Source organism: Heterodontus francisci, chromosome 9 (assembly GCF_036365525.1).
Source record: "Heterodontus francisci isolate sHetFra1 chromosome 9, sHetFra1.hap1, whole genome shotgun sequence".
Classification (NCBI taxonomy): domain Eukaryota; kingdom Metazoa; phylum Chordata; class Chondrichthyes; order Heterodontiformes; family Heterodontidae; genus Heterodontus; species Heterodontus francisci.
In genome coordinates, this window is record NC_090379.1 from 100,988,276 (window position 1) to 101,006,606 (window position 18,331).

The 18,331-nt window shown below is 43.5% G+C and overlaps 1 protein-coding gene across 3 annotated transcripts in view; it reads left to right on the plus strand.

Moving 5' to 3' along the window:
• LOC137373508 (transmembrane protein 121) overlaps nt 1-18,331 on the plus strand; it is a 75,778-nt gene that overhangs the window by 12,217 nt on the left and 45,230 nt on the right. Inside the window, exon 2 of one of the 3 annotated variants that reach the window (XM_068038379.1) lies at nt 473-617. The exons of the other annotated variants lie outside the window; for them this stretch is intronic. The gene's annotated coding sequence lies outside the window, so the exon portion shown is untranslated. The remainder of the gene's footprint in view (nt 1-472; nt 618-18,331) is intronic. 3 annotated transcript variants of the gene reach the window in all.

An 18,331-nucleotide genomic window follows, 5' to 3' on the forward strand; every position in this document is an offset into this window, starting at 1 on the left:
GAATCCAAAACAAGAGGGCATAATCAATAAATTTAGGAGTGAAACCTGGAAGCACTTTTTTACACAAAGGGCAGTGGAAATCTGGAACTCTCTCCTTCAAAAGGCTATGGATGCTGGGGTCAATTGGCGCTTTCAAGACTGAAATAATTCAATATTTGTTAGGTAAGGGTAATGAGGATAGTGAGCAAAGGGGTTAAGGTGTAGATCAGCTATGATTTAATTGAACGGTGGAACAGGCTCAAGGGGCTGAATGGCCTCTTCTTGTTCCGACAGCAATAACTGAACTTTGAATTTATTTAATTTTCTTGTGCTCTCGGCCTACTCATACATTGTTCTTGTGCCCCAGCCTCTCATCATGTAGGTCTTGTACAGGCAGTGGTAAGTGTACAAAAAAGTCACCTCATTAGTTAAAAGAGACAGCCAGAAAGATTCTTGTTACTGGAATTTTCCTGCTATTTTTATTTTTTCACAGGATGAGGGCATTGTTGGCAAGGCCAGCATCTATTGCCCATCCCTAATTGCCCTTGACAAGTGAGTGGTTCGCTAGGACATTTCAGAGGGCAGTTAAGAGTCAACCACATTGCTGTGGATCTGGAGTCACATGTCGGCCAGACTAGGTAAGGACAGCAGATTTCCTTCCCTAAACGATGTTAAGTGAGCCAGATGGGGTTTTACAACAACCGATGATAGTTTCATGGCACCATTACTGAGATTAATTTTCAAGTCCAGATTTTATTAACTAATTGAACTTAAATTCCCCCAGCTGCTATGGTGGGATTTGAACCCATGTCCCCAGACCTCTAGATTACTTGTTCAGTGACAGTACCACTACACCACTGTCCCAGCAAACAGGTTAGTCTGTTGCAGGCCAGTTCATGCTATGGACAATCTTTAGAAAAATCTCCAGAAAAGAGAAAGGTATTTAGGAAAAACTCTGACCAGGGATTGGTGAGAATGTGGAACTCACCACCCCATGGTGTGGTTAAGCCAAATTACATAGATGGATTTAAGGAGAAGCTAGTTATGTGCATGAGCGAGAAAGGAATAGAAGGATATGTTGATAGGGTTCAATGAAGTAGGATGGAAGGAGGTTCATGTGGAGCAGAAACACTGGCATGGACCAGTCGGGCCAAATGGACTGTTTTTGTGCTGTAAACTTGTGCATTTATATTTAATGTTATATTGAGCATAAAAGAGTCATCACAGTGAGGATGTGTGATTTTAAAAGAAATGCGAATGGTGAGGCTATTCCTTTAAAATGTGTACTCAAGGCGAGACTATCCCTTTAGTAAGTGTTCAAATGGACAAAGACCTGTAAAAGGAAGGTAAATCTTCTCTTAAAAGGGACACCCTCATCTAAACATGTGTTGATGATGAGAATCATTCCCCCTTTAAATGGGTCCTGGTTACAAACCTCCCTGATAAAAATTTTGGCATGACAAATTGCTGATTGGCAGTTGTGACACACACCTGCTTGTCCTTCCAGCCCAGCATCATAGTAAGCAAAATCCGTTTTCAAAATCAATTTCAGAGCTTTCTCTTTTACAATCCAACAGTGGAAATTGATGGTGCTGGAATAACACAACACTCCTGAGGAGGAAGGATAGGAGGCCAGCAGTCTTGTCCTTCAGACTGACCTACCCATCCCTATTTCTCCAAGACAGCCCCATGTCCATTATTAGGACGGTATATCTCACTGGTTATGATACACAAAGATTCTCATTAAACAAACCGTTAAACCCTGGCTCTGCACCAGGACAATCCCAGATGAAATTCAGATTTTAAGTACCTGCTTCAAACTCTCAAACTCTTTCAGAGTCAAAAGCTATACTTTGTATTGCAGTGAACAAATTGATATTCATTATAATTTGCACTTTGACACAATGCAACATCGCACCACAGAGATCTCAATTCTCAATATGTAAGAGTAAAGAAGTTTTACTACAATTATATAGGTCATTGGTGAGGCCATACCTGGAGTACTGTGTACAGTTTTGGTCTCTTTACCTAAGGAAGGACCTACTTGTCCTAGAGGGAGTGCAATGAATGATCAGCAGAATGGTTCCTGGGATGAGGGCATTGTCCTATAAGGAAAGATTGAGTAGATTAGGCCTATATTTCCTGGAGTTTAGAAGAATGAAAGTGATCGAATTGAAACATAAAATTCTTAAGGGACTTGACAGCATAGATGCTGAGAAAATATTTCCCCTGGCTGGGGAATCTATAACACGGGGTCACAATCTCAGAATAAGGGGTCGGCCATTTAGGACAGAGATGAGTAATTTCTTCACTCAAAGGGTTTCGAATCTTTGGAACTTTCTACCCCAAAGAGCTGTAGATGCTTAGTCATTGAGTATATTCAAGACAGAAGTCGATAGATTTTTGGATACTAAGCAAATTAGGGGACATGGGGATAGTTTGGGAAGTTGGAGTTGAGATAGAAGATCAGCCATGTTCTTACTGAATGGCGGTGCAGGCTCAAAGGGCCAAATGGCCTATTCCTGTTCCTAATTCATATGTTCTTACGTAAAAGGGAGCCATTTTGGACCACAGTACAACATGCAGATACAATGGTCTTTTTTCCTTTATCCAGTTGGCCTGGTGCTTTGCAGCCAAGATGACAGATTCATTGGCACACTGTAGTACCTGGCTCCCAGAAGCTGTCAGGAACTTCCCAAGCTGTCCGCACTCAGTGCCTCCCATTTCTTAGATTGTATTACCTTAGCAGTCTCTGGAATGCTTCTCTTACACACAATACCTGGTGATCAAGGTCCATTGTGGGTTGAATGTGTCAGGGAATGGTCCTTTATCCTTTCAATCACCGTCTGTTAATATGCAAATATCTTTTCCAGCTACGGCTGATCTGTTTAACAAGTCCTTTCTTCACTCCAGTAACAGTTTAAAATCAATGTTCATGACACATTACAAAATTAATGTGCCTCATTCTTGGCAGGTGGGGGCGTAGCATGACACTTGCCACTTATGAGCCCAAGCCTGAATGCTGTCCCAAGTCTTGCTGTATGTGGGCACAGACTTTTCCATTATCTAAGGAATTGTGACTGGAACAGAACGCTCTGTAATCATCCCACTACTGACCAACTTGGCCAGCCAAGAGCGACGTCTCAATTCATTCCATCTTCGCTGCCTTCGGAGAATACTTGGCATCAGGTGGCAGGACTATATCTCCAACACAGAAGTCCTTGAAGCGGCCAACATCCCCAGCTTATACACACTACTGAGTCAGCGGCGCTTGAGATGGCTTGGCCATGTGAGTCGCATGGAAGATGGCAGGATCCCCAAAGACACATTGTACAGCGAGCTCGCCACTGGTATCAGACCCACCGGCCGTCCATGTCTCCGTTATAAAGACGTCTGCAAACGCGACATGAAATCGTGTGACATTGATCACAAGTCGTGGGAGTCAGTTGCCAGCATTCGCCAGAGCTGGCGGGCAGCCATAAAGACAGGGCTAAATTGTGGCGAGTCGAAGAGACTTAGTAGTTGGCAGGAAAAAAGACAGAGGCGCAAGGGGAGAGCCAACTGTGCAACAGCCCCAACAAACAAATTTCTCTGCAGCACCTGTGGAAGAGCCTGTCACTCCAGAATTGGCCTTTATAGCCACTCCAGGCGCTGCTTCACAAACCACTGACCACCTCCAGGCGCGTATCCATTGTCTCTCGAGATAAGGAGGCCCAAAAGAAAGAAAGATGAAACTGACCTTATGTTGGAAGGAAGGTAATCGAAGCAGCTGAAGATGGCCATGCCTAGGATACTGCCCTGAGGAATTCCTGCAGCCTTGTCTTGAAGCTAAGATGATCGTCCTCCAACGACCGCAACCATCTTCCTTTGTGCTAGGAATGACTCCCTCTGATCTGCATTGACTTCAATTTTATGAAGGCTCCTTGATACCATACTAAGTCAAATGCTGTCCTGACATCAAGGGCAGGCTCTCTCATTTCAGCTCTGGAATAATCAATCCTTTATCTTAAAAAGTAAAGCTAGCTCAAATTGGTCCAGAGTGAAACCTTATCACATAAAATCTTTAATAATGTCCCTGCCCCAAACTATTGCCTCAATACAGATTGGCAGTTAAGTCAGATAACAGGGAGAATTGAATCAGGCAGGCACATATGTCTAAACAGGCCCTCTACTTGATTAACTGTTTTGTGTTATGCATAGACAATGACAGCTGTTCCATTGCAGATAACTCCAGTGCTGCCTAATCCCAATCAGGATATTGTTTTTTCCACTCGTGCAGGCAGGCTGTGGTCTGAAGTCTTCAAAGTTACCCCATCAGGGAAGCCACTGCTGCTGAATAATCCCATTTCTGAAAGTATGAGCTATTTATAAATGTATAACTAAACTTTGAATCAGAAGATTATGGTTTTGAGTCCACTCCAGAGACTTGAGGCCATAATCCACGCTGAGACTCCAGTGCAATACTTGAGGGAGTGCTGCTCTGTGTTGAAGGTGCCATCTTTCAGATGAGACATTAAACCAAGGCCCTGTCTGTCCTCTCAAGTGGATGCAAAAGATTCCACAACACTATTTGAAGAGCAGGGGATTTTATCCCTCTACAAATATCATTAAAGCAGATGATCTGGTCACTGATGTTTGTGCGATCTTGGCTATTGCATTTCTTACATTGCAACAGTGATTACTTTTCAAAAGTACTTAATTGGCTATAAAACGCTTTGAGATCATGAAAAGCGCTATATAAATGCAAGGCTCTCTTTTTCCTTTTAGAAACAGGCAAGTATAAATTGTGCTGCTGCCTCTCTACACCTGGGGGGTGTAAGCGGGGCAAGCAACAGAACAATTCCATATTGGTCCTTTCATCCTGGTAGGCCAAGTGTGCCCCATGGCTTTCGGCAGACGGAGCTATCTTGGACGAGAGTACAGAAAGAGAATGGGGAGCTCTTGATCACAGGGTGCAGATTCTGTTGCTGTCGTGATTTATGGCCCCCAAAGGTTACTTTGCCAATCTAGAGGATTCCTGCCTTCACTTCGACGGGTTTCTGGTAGAACAGTGCCAGGACTCACCCGTGCTGGATGCAGCATTTATGCTAGAGTTCCCTGCGGTCTGTTTTGAGCATACAGCTTCCACAGGATCCAAACAAGGCCACCAGCAGGGACAAATTGCATTTATATAGCGCCTTTAGTTAAAAATAAAGTCCTAAGGTGCTTTACAGGAGCGTTATCAAAGGAAACTTGACACAGAGCTATACAAGATCTTAAGGCAGGGGTAGGTTTTAAAGGAGGAAGAGAGGTAGAGAGGAGAAAGGTTTAGGGAGGGAATTCCAAAGCTTTGGGCCTAGGTAGCTGAAGATTTCCGATGGTGGAACAATGAAAATCGTGGATGTGCATGAGGCCAGAATTGGAGGAGCGCAGAGATCTCAAGGTTGTAGGGTTGGAGGAGGTACAGAGATAGGGGGGGGGGGGGCAAGGCCATGGAGGGATTTGAAAATGAGGGTGGGAATTTTAAAATTGAGGCCTTGCCTCAATTTAGGACCAGGAGCCAGTGCAGGCCAGAGAGAACAGGGGTGTTGGGTGAACTGTGTGGACTTGGTGTGAGTTAGATTATGGGTCTTAGAGTTTTGTAAAGGGTGAGGCAGAGTGCTGGAGACTCCCCACGCAGGGTGTTCCAGCATCTCTGGCCTCAGAGACCCAGTGTGAATCTGGAGGTCGGGATGAAGTGGACTTCGCCAAGTAAGGGGGGTTGATGGGGAAGTCCTGACTGGGATTACGTCCTGGACAAACTTTGTAGCCTGAATATGGGAGTGGGAAGCCAATGAGAAAGGCACCACTAGACATAGGGTGACCAGTCACTAACCTCACCTACCCCAACAGGATAAGTGGAAGAGGTTACCAGTGAGCACAGTCATAACGTAAGCAATAGGGTCATATCCCTGAGCAGTTCTACACCTGTCACTATCTGAGCCAGAGATTGGATTATTTGCTTAAAATTGACTTGTCAACAACCTAGTTTTTAATAACCTGTGTGTGTGTGTGTGTGTGTGTGTGTGTGTGTGTGTGCGCGCGCGCGCGCACGCACGCACACCTATGCAGATTAAATTTTATTTATTTTCCACTACAATTTTCTCTTTATTTTTTAATATCCAAGCTGGTTAATCTGATCCATAGTTGTTGTACAGTCCACTGGAGGGGTTCAGTCCTCTGACAGACTTGCAGCGCTGGTTCTACACTGAGTCCACTCGCAGCCCTGGTTCTATACTGGCCATCCACACACCAGCACCTCTCAGCAGGGATTACAGTGGAACAGTCAGGGCCTCTTCCTCTCCCTGGTCCAGACTCACCAGCTAACTCAGTTTACACCAGTGAGTGTCCTGGTCTTTGTGACTTCGGACAATACCGGGCGATGCATTGACCCAGTGAAGCACTGGATAGGCAGAGTTCTTTCTTTTTTCTTTTGGGCCTCCTTATCTCGAGAGACAATGGATACGCGCCTGGAGGTGGTCAGTGGTTTGTGAAGCAGCACCTGGAGTGGCTATAAAGGCCAATTCTGGAGTGACAGGCTCTTCCACAGGTGCTGCAGAGAAATTTGTTTGTCGGGGCTATTGCACAGTTGGCTCTCCCCTTGCGCCTCTGTCTTTTTTCCTGCCAACTACTAAGTCTCTTCGACTCGCCACAATTTAGCCCTGTCTTTATGGCTGCCCGCCAGCTCTGGCGAATGCTGGCAACTGACTCCCACGACTTGTGATCAATGTCACACGATTTCATGTCGCGTTTGCAGACGTCTTTATAGCGGAGACATGGACGGCCGGTGGGTCTGATACCAGTGGCGAGCTCGCTGTACAATGTGTCTTTGGGGATCCTGCCATCTTCCATGCGGCTCACATGGCCAAGCCATCTCAAGCGCCGCTGACTCAGTAGTGTGTATAAGCTGGGGGTGTTGGCCGCTTCAAGGACTTCTGTGTTGGAGATATAGTCCTGCCACCTGATGCCAAGTATTCTCCGAAGGCAGCGAAGATGGAATGAATTGAGACGTCGCTCTTGGCTGGCATACGTTGTCCAGGCCTCGCTGCCGTAGAGCAAGGTACTGAGGACACAGGCCTGATACACTCGGACTTTTGTGTTCCGTGTCAGTGTGCCATTTTCCCACACTCTCTTGGCCAGTCTGGACATAGCAGTGGAAGCCTTACCCATGCGCTTGTTGATTTCTGCATCTAGAGACAGGTTACTGGTGATAGTTGAGCCTAGGTAGGTGAACTCTTGAACCACTTCCAGAGCGTGGTCGCCAATATTGATGGATGGAGCATTTCTGACATCCTGCCCCATGATGTTCGTTTTCTTGAGGCTGATGGTTAGGCCAAATTCATTGCAGGCAGACGCAAACCTGTCGATGAGACTCTGCAGGCACTCTTCAGTGTGAGATGTTAAAGCAGCATCGTCAGCAAAGAGGAGTTCTCTGATGAGGACTTTCCGTACTTTGGACTTCGCTCTTATACGGGCAAGGTTGAACAACCTGCCCCCTGATCTTGTGTGGAGGAAAATTCCTTCTTCAGAGGATTTGAGCGCATGTGAAAGCAGCAGGGAGAAGAAAATCCCAAAAAGTGTGGGTGCGAGAACACAGCCCTGTTTCACACCACTCAGGATAGGAAAGGGCTCTGATGAGGAGCCACCATGTTGAATTGTGCCTTTCATATTGTCATGGAATGAGGTGATGATACTTAGTAGCTTTGGTGGACATCCAATCTTTTCTAGTAGTCTGAAGAGACCACGTCTGCTGACGAGGTCAAAGGCTTTGGTGAGATCAATGAAAGCAATGTAGAGGGGCATCTGTTGTTCACGGCATTTCTCCTGTATCTGACGAAGGGAGAACAGCATGTCAATGGTCGATCTCTCTGCACAAAAGCCACACTGTGCCTCAGGGTAGACGCGCTCGGCCAGCTTCTGGAGCCTGTTCAGAGCGACTCGAGCAAAGACTTTCCCCACTATGCTGAGCAGGGAGATTCCACGGTAGTTGTTGCAGTCACCGCGGTCACCTTTGTTTTTATAGAGGGTGATGATGTTGGCATCGCGCATGTCCTGGGGTACTGCTCCCTCGTCCCAGCACAGGCATAGCAGTTCATGTAGTGCTGAGAGTATAGCAGGCTTGGCACTCTTGATTATTTCAGGGGTAATGCTGTCCTTCCCAGGGGCTTTTCCGCTGGCTAGGGAATCAATGGCATCACTGAGTTCCGATTTGGTTGGCTGTATGTCCAGCTCATCCATGACTGGTAGAGGCTGGGCTGCATTGAGGGCAGTCTCAGTGACAGCATTCTCCCTGGAGTACAGTTCTAGGTAGTGCTCAACCCAGCGGTCCATCTGTTTGCGTTGGTCAGTGATTATGTCCCCCGATTTAGATTTGAGGGGGGCGATCTCCTGATAAATAACACAGAGCCGACTTCTAGTGTCTGCATTCCAATGCTAATTGACCTTAATCAGTCTGAGCACTGTGCTGAGATAGTTTGCCGTGAATTCAAAGACCTGTTGACTGCTTGCGAAGATTACACTCAGACTTTCTTCAACAAAGAGAACAAGAGAAACTGAGATTATTTTCTTAGAGCAGAGGTGGTCAAGAGCACATTTAAGAGTGGTGTTCAAAATTATAAAGGGTTTTGTTAAAGGAGATAGGGAAAAACTGGTTCCACTGGTACAAGTGTCGGTAACCAAAGGACCCAGATTTAAGTTAATTGCCAAAGAGCCAGTGGTGAGATGAAAAGTTTTTGTTATCTGAAATGCACTACCTGAAAGGATGGTGGAAGCAGATTCACGAGTAACCTTCAAAAGGAAATTGGATAAATACTTGAAAAGGAGAAATTTGCATGGCTGTGGGGGAAGAGCAGGGGAGTGAGACCAATTAAAAGGCTCTAAGAGCCAGTACAGGCACAGTGTGCTAAATGGCTTTGAAATTCTTCCAAATAACACTGGCCGGACTGTGCTGCAGAACAATTTGTGTTGGAGTGCAACAAGACTGGTATCTGCACTGGATGGAATTCAGAACCCTGCCAACAGTAGCGAAACAACAGGGCACATGCATGAAAGCCAAGGGTACAACTTCAAAGTCTTTTGACTGCTCCTGATGAGTTTGTAATTGCTTCCAAGTCATACTCACGACTTTAAGTTACCAGCTCAACTTCTGTCCTTTCTTTTTAACCACTGTTATTGACCTGCCTCAAAAGGCACCAGGAGAAAGTGCAGTGTTCCACACAGTGGCCTGCTGGTGTCTAGTTTGTAATTCAGGGCCATTGTTGGGAGCTGGGACTGTGATACGCATGCAGCATAAAAACATAATAACATTGGCTGCTTTAGTTTCCAAACAGTCTGACATCATCATTGTCATCACATGTTGATAAAGGCTGTAGACAGATTTCACCAGTGGGTCCGCCGAATCAGTGAAATACATTCAACCCACAACAAATTGAGACCCACTCCAGAAACTTGCTGAATCCCTCATTATCAATATTCTGGTGATTACCATTAACATTAAACTGAACTGGAGCAGCGACGTAAGTACTGTTGGCTACAAGAGCAGGTCAGAGGCTGGGAATTCTGCTGTGAGTAACCCACCTCCTGACTCCCCAAAGCCTGTCCACAATCTACAAGGCACAAGTCAGGAGTGTGTTGGAATACTCTCCACTTGCCAGCTCCAACAACATTCTAGAAGCTTGACGCCATCCAGGACAAAGCAGCCCGCTTGATTGGCACCCCATCCATTACCTTAAACATACACTCCTTCTACCATCAAAGCACAGTGGCTGCAGTGTGTACCATCTACAAGATGCACTGCAGCAACTCACCAAGGCTCCTCCGACAGCATCTTCCAAACCCACAACCTCTTCCACATAGAAGAACAAGGACAGCAAATGCATGGGAACACCACCACCTGCAAGTTCCCCTCCAAGTCACACACCATCCTGACTTGGAAATATAACGCTGTTCCTTCACTGTCACCGGGTCAAAATCCTGGAACTCTCTCCCGAACAGCACTGTGGGTGTAACCGCACCAGATGGACTGCAGCGGTTCAAGAAGGCAGCTCACCACCATCTTCTCAAGGGCAATTAGGGATGGGCAACAAATGCTGGCCTTGCCAGCGACACCCACATCTCATGAAAGAAATAAATGAATTCGGACAGGTAACCAAAAGCTTAAAGTGGTACATTTTAAGGAGCATCTTAAGAAGAGAGGGGTGCAGAGGCAACAAGGTTCAGGGAGAGAATTCCAGAGCTCAGTGCCTAGGCGGCTGAAGGCACAGCCACCAATGGTGAAACAATGAAAATCAGAGATGCGCAAGAGACCAGAATTGGAGGAATACAGTGTTCATGGAGGATAGTATGGCTGGAGGAGGTTACAGAGATAGGGAGGGGTGAGGCTATGGAGCAATTGGAATAAAAGGATGAGAATTTCAAATTCGATGCTGGACCAGAAGCCAATGTAAGTCAGCAAGCACAGAGGTAATGGATATGCAAGACTTGATGTGAGTTAGGATAAAGGCAGCAGAGCGTCATCACAGAAAGCCTGATGCAGTTCTCACCTTGTTATCTAGAAACATACTTAGGAACAGGAGGAGGACATCCAGCCTCTCTTCCTGCTGTGCCATTCAATTAGACCATGGCTGATCTGCACCTCAACACCATATCCCTTGATATCCTTATCCATCAAATATCCCTCATTCTCAGTCTTGAAAATCAATTACATTTTTGAGTAAAGGTCATTTGAATGTGACCAGGAGCTGTGGCTAATTTTTCCCCCCCTTCTTTAGGCCAATCCTATAGGCAGATACTGAACCTGGCTGAAATCAGCTAAAATAGATACCAGGGATTGGAACGATTTGGCTGTATGCCTCAGTGCCACACTAGGTACTGCAATTCCCATCTAAGCTAGCTGGCGAGCTCCATGTCGTGCCTTTAAATGCTGTGGAGCACACAGAGCACTGGACACAGTTTATTGCTGGTTGTCAGAAGGCTACATAGCTTGTTCGGTGTCAATCATAGGAAGGCGAACAACACATTGACACTCTGTTTATTGAGTTACCCTCAAGGGAGCCTTTCTCTGTCACAAAGCCTCCTTCAACTGGGACAGGCAGTCATGTGAGCTGCAGACTGTGTTTTCTTACTTATTATCCAGTGAATTGTGTAATCTGAGGTAAGGATGTTAGGGTAGCATTAAGGACTCCCAAACCAAGTCAGACGCGGAGCTCCCCTTTCTCCTTCGCCTAAAATGTGTCTCATCTCTACTGCAACCAGTCATGGCATTTTGCTTCTTTATTCATAAAGTAGTGAGAATCTTTTATGTCTGTCTGAAAGGGTAGATGGGGCTTTTGTTTAAGGTCACATCCAAAAGACGCACCTCCGACAGTGCAACACTTCATCAGTACTGCATTGGAGTGTCAGCTTTTATTCTGTGCTCAAGTCTCTTGATTTGGACTTAAACACACAACCTCCCTGACTCAGAGGTGAGAGTGCTACCACTGAGCCACAGCTGACAATGAATTTTGGAAACAGAGGGTCCCGGTGAGGACTCTGACGTGAGGACTCGATGATCGTGGATGTGTTTCATTGCGAAACAGAGGTGTTAGACAGATGACTGCTAACGCCAGGACATGCCTGTTGGACAGCTCATCATTGATAATTTATTCCAGTTAGAATTATACAGCAACTACCTGCACTAAACAGCAAATGCTGGAGACTAACTGTATGCTTCATATGATTAGCATTGTGCACATTATGATCAGCAGGTTAAGGAATGGCACACAGAGATAACAACAATAAAAGCCAGTTTTAGAAGATGGGGTTGGGGTGGCTGCGGTGGTGGTGGTGCAGTAAGCTGAAACACAATCCTTCTAAATAAATGGGTTCATGCTCTGTGGTGGGGAGAGGAACGGGAAAACATAAAGCAATTGTAGAGTGGTAGCGCAGACACACCTCTAGGGTTATGTTGTACATTGTATACTTAATAAGAAAGAATGACTTGCATTTATATAGCACCTTTTACAACCTTGGGATGCCCCAAAGTGCTTTACAGTTTATTATGTACTTTTGAACTGTAGTCAGTGTTCTAATTTAGGAACAGCCAACTTGCACAGAGCAAGATTCCACAAACAACAATGTGATACATGACCATATCATCTGTTTTTTAAATGATGTTAGTTAAAGGATAAATATTGCCCAGGACATTGGGGAGAATTCCATACTGTTCTTGGAAATAGTGCAATGGGATCTTTTGCATCCACCCAAGAGGGCAGACGAGGCTTTGATTTAATGTTTCATGTGAAAGACAGCACTTCCGACAGTCAGCACTCTCTCAATGTTGCACTGGTAGTATCAACCTGGATTATGTGCTCAAGTTGCTGGAGTGGGACTTAAACCTACAACCTTCAGACTCAGAGGCAAGAGGTCTACCTACTGAGCTGAAACTCATCATATATGGGTCCAATTTGTTTTGGACAACATACAACTTGGAATAGACAGATTGAAGTATGGTGTAGTTCCTCTGTGTCCACTAATTTATTGATGAGCTTATGCTTTGACATTGAAAAATATCCCAACTGAATTCACTGTTTGCTGTTCTTATGAAGGATCTCTGTTCTTCCAAAGGAACGTGTACTTTCAATTGCTTGTCTTCAGGTGAGTCTAAAACTTTGCTGCCTATTGCCTAATGTGCACTAAGTCCCACTCATCCATCATCACTCTGGTCACTGACCTACATTGACTCTCAATCTGGCAATGCCTTGATTTTAAAATTCTCATCCTAGTTTTCAAGTTTCTCCTTGGCCTTGCCTCCACTAGCTCTTTAACCACCTCCATCCCTACAACCCTTCAAGATCTCTGCGCTCCTCCAATTCTGACCTCTTACACATCCTCGACTTTAATTGCTCCACCATTGGTGTCTGGGCCTTCAGCCATCTAGGTCCTAAGCTCTGGAATTCCTTCCTTAAACCTCTCTTTCTACCTCTATCTCCTCCTTTAAGCTCCTTCAAACCTACCTCTTTGATTAAGCTTGGTCACCTGTCCTAATATCTCTATGTGGCTCAGTGTCAATTTTGTTTGATAATGCACTGTGAAGCAGCTTGGAATGTTTTACTAGGTAAAAGGCAATATATAAATGGAATATTGTTATCTCTTTGTGGTTAAGCAGTTTGATCACTGATGGTGAATCACTTGGAGGCTAACAGCATTCAAGCTCACTCACAGCAATCACTTGGTCAGAAAAGTCATTTAAGAGTAAATCTTGGAGAAGCAGGAATGTGATCAGAGAGAGAGTGGAGCTTTTGTGTGGCCCATTAATCAGGAGGCACTGTACTTGATGGAGGCCAGAAGCACTTTCATAGCCTCATTTGAATACAGTTGGCAATCAAGGGGGTCAATCGAACCACCCTCGGAGCCGAGTAGCATTTCACCCTCAATGGGGTGGCACACAATTTTTCTATGACTATTTATTCTCCCCCAATTTCGGCCTTGGTAAAGGCCATTAATGGGTTGAGATGCCTTTGAACCTTTCTAAAGGTTTTTGTAATTTCTTGTATCCTCTTCAGACACTATTCTATAATTCTCTCCATCCCTAGAAATTCCATCACTACACACAATTTCTGGTTTCCACCACTTGGGTGCTCCCTTCAGCTACCGAGATCTTGATCTGTGAATAATTATGTAAATTAGATGGTGTATAAAATTTGAATACTGTTAGCATTTTACCCTTCTGGCAAGATTTGCAAAACTTACAGCAATAGTCCAAAATCAGGCCTCGAAACTGTCAATTCCACTTGCTCACCCACATGCTAGAATTCTTCTGTAGAGCAACATACAGCATATACATTCTCACACACATACACGTTAAGAAGCAGATGAGATTAAAAAATCAGACGAGCCCCTTATTTGGACAGATCCTACTTAAAATCTCTAAGGCTACTGAAACTTAATAGATTGTTTCCAGGCCAACATATTTCTAAAGAAGATAGGAACATAGGAATAGACGTTGGCCATTCAGCTCTTCAAGCCTGTTCTGTAATGGCCTGTAATGGCTGATCTGTATCTTAACACCATCTACCTGTCTTGGTTCTGAAAGCCCTCATACCCTTACTTAACAAAAATTTGTCAATCACATTTTTAAAATTTTCAATTGATCCAGCATCCACAGCCCTTTGGGGTGAGGGTTCCAGACTTCCACTACCCTTTGTGTGAAGGAGTGCTTCCTGACATCACTCCTGAATGGTCTAGCGTTAAGATTCCTCTTACCAGAGGAAATAGCTTCTCTCTACCAACCTTATCAATTCTTTTAATCATCTTAAACACTTCAGTTAGATCACTCCCTATATCTTATATACTTATGTAAATACAAGCCTAGTCTCTGCAACCTGACCTCATAACTGAATTATTTTAGCCATACATCATTCTGGTGAATCTACGCTGCACCCTCTTCAAGGCCAGTACACCCTTACTGAGGTCCACTGCCCAAAACCGAACACAAGACTCCAGGTGGGGTCTAACCAGAGTTCTGTACAGCTGTAACATAACTTCCATCCCTTTGTATTCCAGCCTTCGAGATAAAGGTCAACTTTCCATCAGCCTTTAATTTATTTCTGTACATGTTGACTAGCTTATAGTGATCTTTATACTTGAACCCATAAATCTCTCTGCTCTTTCACAATTTCTAGTTTCTTACCATTTAGAAAATACTCTAATCTATCTTTCTTAGATCCCAAGTGGATGATCTCACACTTTGCCACATTGAACTCCATCTGCCACATTGTTAGCTGCTCACTTAATCTATCTTTGTCCCTTTGCAACTTTCTGCTCTCACCTACACTATTCACCGTGCCACCTAACTTACTGCTGTCAGTAGACAAATATACAGCTTTCTATTTCTTCATCCAAGTCCCTTATACATATAGTGATAGATTTCTTTTGGGAGTGGAAGGAGGGGAGAGTCTTTGATCTACTTTGATTTCTGAATAAATTAAACTTTTGATCTATAAATGTCAAGCTATAATTTGGCAGGCAGTTGAAGGAAAGCTTTTAACTTTCAGCAAGCTGCTTCTCTCAGGCTATTTTTGCAAAGTCACAGCAAGAAGTTTGAGATATTGTGAATTTCTGCAAACAGTAATCTTTCATGAAAGGGCAAAATGCACACACATATCTCCTGTTATATGACTCAGCATTTTGTGACAATTCAGGAACATAGGAACAGGCGATAGCCCCTAGAACCTGTTCCACCATTCAATGAGGTCACAACGGATCTGCGACCTAACTCTGTATACCCGCCTCTACCCCATATCCGCTAATACTTTTGGTTAACAAAGATCTACCAATCTCAGATTTTAAATTAACAATAGATCTAGCATCAATTGTTATTTATGGAAGAGAGTTCCAAATCTTACCACCATTTGTGTGTAGAAGTGTTTCCTAATTTCCCTCTTCAAAAGTCTGGCTTTAATTTTGAGATTATGCCCCCTAGTCCTAGACTTTCCAACCTGGGAAATAGTTTCTCTCTATCTACCACATCTGTTCCCCTTAATATCTTGAAAACCTCAATCAAATTACCCTTAACATTCTAAATTCCAGGAAATACAACCATCTACACTGCTTACAATGGCATTTACCTTTGTGTCATCGGAAAACTTGGACATGTAGCTTTCTATCCCATCATCTAAGTTGTGGATAAATACAGTGAATAGTTGAGGCTTAACACAGATCCTTGCGGGACACCACTAATCAGATCCTACCAATTAGAGTACCTGCCCATTATCCCTACTCTGTTTCCTGCCACTCGGCCAATTTCCTATACAGATCAATAATTTGCCTTCAATTCCATGAGCTTCAATTTTAGCTAACAGTCTCTTATGAGGGACTTTATTAAATGTCTTCTGGAAGTCCATTTAAACAACATCCACAGACATTCCATGTCCACTACTAAAATTCAATCGTATACATCAGGCATGTCTTACCCTTTACAATTCCATGCTGACTCTCTCTGATCAGCTGAAAATTTTCACGTGTTCAGTCACTCTATCCTTAATTATAGGCTCAAGCAGTTTCCTGATAACAGATGTTTGGCTAACTGGTCTTTAATGCCCTGGTTTCCCTCTCTCAACTTTCTTAAATAGGGGAATGACATGAGTAATTTTCCAGTCTAAAGAAACAGTTCCCAAATCAAGAGAACTTCATAAGATTATAGTTAGAGCATCTTCAATGTCCTCACTTTTTTCCTTTAAACCCTGGGATGGAAACCATCTGGTCCTGGGGACCTACCACTCTTTAGTGCCAACATTTTCTTCATTACTGTTTTGTTTACATTAATTTTGATGAGTCTCTGATTCAATATTAGTTTTCTTGGGATGCCCAGCATGGTAACCTATTTCTCTACTGTAAATACTGACGCAAAGTAATTTTTCAACATTTTAGCCATTTCCTTATTTTCATTGATAGTCTCACTGTTGCCAGTTTTTAGAGGGTGTGCGTTGCACCTGCCCACCCTCTTTTTTCCTAATATAATTGCAAAAATTGTGTTGATTTTAGTATTGTTTACAAGATTCTTTTCACACTCCATTTGAAGCTCTTGCTATCTATTTTGTCACCCTATGCTGTTCTTTGTATCTCTCCCATTCACCAGGATCTTGGCTTTTTTAAATCTTTGTATGCTTTTTCTTCTTTTAGCTTTATATATTGTCTCTAATCTCTTTAGTTATTCCATGGCTTTTTGTGGCAAGCAGAGCTCTTGTCTCTTAGGGGTATAAACTTGTTCTTTTTAAACACTTCCCACTGATCTTCTATGATCTTACGCACTAACCTATTTGTCCTGTTTTCTGTGGACAGTCTCCATCACATCGCATTGAAGTCAGCCTTACCGAAATCTCAAATCTAAGTAGCTGTTTCACATTTCTCCCTTATGATCACTATTAGATAAATTTTCACACACCCTTAGGCTGTTTATTCAATATGGCTCATTACTCATTACTAAAGCTAATATGGCTTGCTCTCTTGTTGGTTCTAGGACATATTAGGGTAGAAAAGTATCCTGAACATACTCAAGAAAATCACTAACTTTCTGCTGGCCTGCTTATCCCAATCTATATGAAAGTTAAAATCTCCCATTAAATGCACTCTACCTTTGCTGCATGCTTGTCTAATCTCTGCATTTATACAATTTACCACTTCACAGCCTCTACCAGGGAACCTATACACAACTCCAATCTTGAATCCTTTTCTATTTCTTAAATCTATCCAGAAAGTCTCCACTTCCTGCTTATCTATTTTTATATTTTCTCTTACCATTGAAGTAATTTCATCCTTAATCGCTACCTTATAAACTGGTATAAATAGTTCCCAATTCTGACTGTCTTTCAGTCAATTCTCCATAATGGCTAACACATCATAGCCGCCAAGTTGAATTTGTGCCTGCAATTCATTCAATTTGTTCCTTATACGCCTTGTGTTTGTATAAAGAATGTCTATTGGGGCACACACCCTAATTATGCTTTGGCTCAAATGTTTTACTCACAAGTTTCTTACTTCTTTCTCCTGGTTTAATTACTTTACATCTTTTAGTTTTTCCCTTTACCTGTCGTGCCTAAAGCACAATTTCTGATGGTTACACTACTCTCTTCCCTTTTTGTGTTTTTTTAAAACTATTATTTATACTACCTTTTCCACCTGAGCCCTCCCCTCCATTTTTCTGGTTTTTGAAGCCCTGATGACCACCCTATTTACCCTTTCTGCTCGGACCCTGGTACCAGTTCAATTCAGGTGGAGCCCATCGCAACGGTACAGTTCCTTCTTGTCTTCGTACTGATGCTAGTGTCCCATGAAATGAAACCCCTCTTTCCCAGCCTAATCTGCTTACCACGCCACCATTTTCACGTGGCTCAGGTAATAGTCCAGAGATTATCACACTTAAGGTCCTGCTCTTTAATTTAGCTCCTAGTTCCTGCTACTCTCTGAACAGGACTGCTTGTCTACTCTTCCCTATATTGTTGCTCCCAACATGAATCACAATGACTGGGTCGTCCCCCCTCCCTTTCCAATGTCCTTTCAAGACGGTTCAAGATATCCCTTACCCTGGCACAAGATAGACAAAATACTATGTACTGCAGTCCAGTCACACAACCTGCTCTGCTATATCTTAGTCTAGATTATTTTTCATTAATATCTACTTTTTAGTTTGTTATAAGTTGTTTTCTTTTCCTATTCACTAACTTGCACCAAACACTAAAATATTAAACAAGAAGTTTCAATATTTACAGCCTCAAGTTTACACAAACCACTACAAGTATTGGAGGCAAAAAGGAGCACTGCCTTCCATCTCTGCACTGAATTTCCACTCTCACCAAAT